Consider the following 909-nt stretch of genomic DNA (forward strand, 5'->3'; position numbering starts at 1 on the left):
ATTAAAGCATTCCTACTTGAGAACCAAGTCTTTTCATCGAAATGCAAAGAAAAAAATGTTCAGAGAAATACTCAAAGACTTCGAACGGACAAACAAACGGATTCCATTAGGTTTTTTTTTTTTTTTTTGCGCCTTTGGTATGGGTTTTACAAGACTTATGCTGGATGTTACTTTGGGGAGGAAAGGTTAGCTGTCTTTCTCTTCCTCAGAATTACATGACATGAAGTCAGGGGTTTGATTAGAAATATTAAAATAAATGTCGTTTTTCACTGAACGAAAGTGAGTTTTCCTCTTTCTTTTTCTCTTTATATATATATATATATATATATATATATATATATATATATATATATATATATATATATTATATATATATATATCTATAAATACATATACATATATATATATATATATATATATATATATATATATATATATATATATGTGGTTATATACATATATATATATATATATATATATATATATATATATATATATATATATATATATATATATATATATATATATATATATTGCTTCATAAAAGACGGGTGTCCTGAGCGGTTTTTTTGAATTCAGATATATATATATATATATATATATATATATATATATATATATATACTATATATACTATATATATATATATATATATATATATATATATATCCGAATTCAGAAAACCGCTCAGGCACCCGTCTTTTATAAAGCAAAATAGAAGAAATATTGAAACAAAATGTTTAATATTTTGCAAGAAATTTATGATATAACAATTTAAAAATAGACGAAACCTGTATAAGCAAGAACACTTAGAAAATAAGAAATTAATTGTTGGAAAAAATACACTCAAAATGAAGAGTTCGAAAGTTGTCAAACAGCAATCCATAAGATGCAGAGAACCGCCTAATT

This window comes from Macrobrachium nipponense, chromosome 6, assembly GCF_015104395.2.
Source record: "Macrobrachium nipponense isolate FS-2020 chromosome 6, ASM1510439v2, whole genome shotgun sequence".
In the NCBI taxonomy this organism is placed as follows: domain Eukaryota; kingdom Metazoa; phylum Arthropoda; class Malacostraca; order Decapoda; family Palaemonidae; genus Macrobrachium; species Macrobrachium nipponense.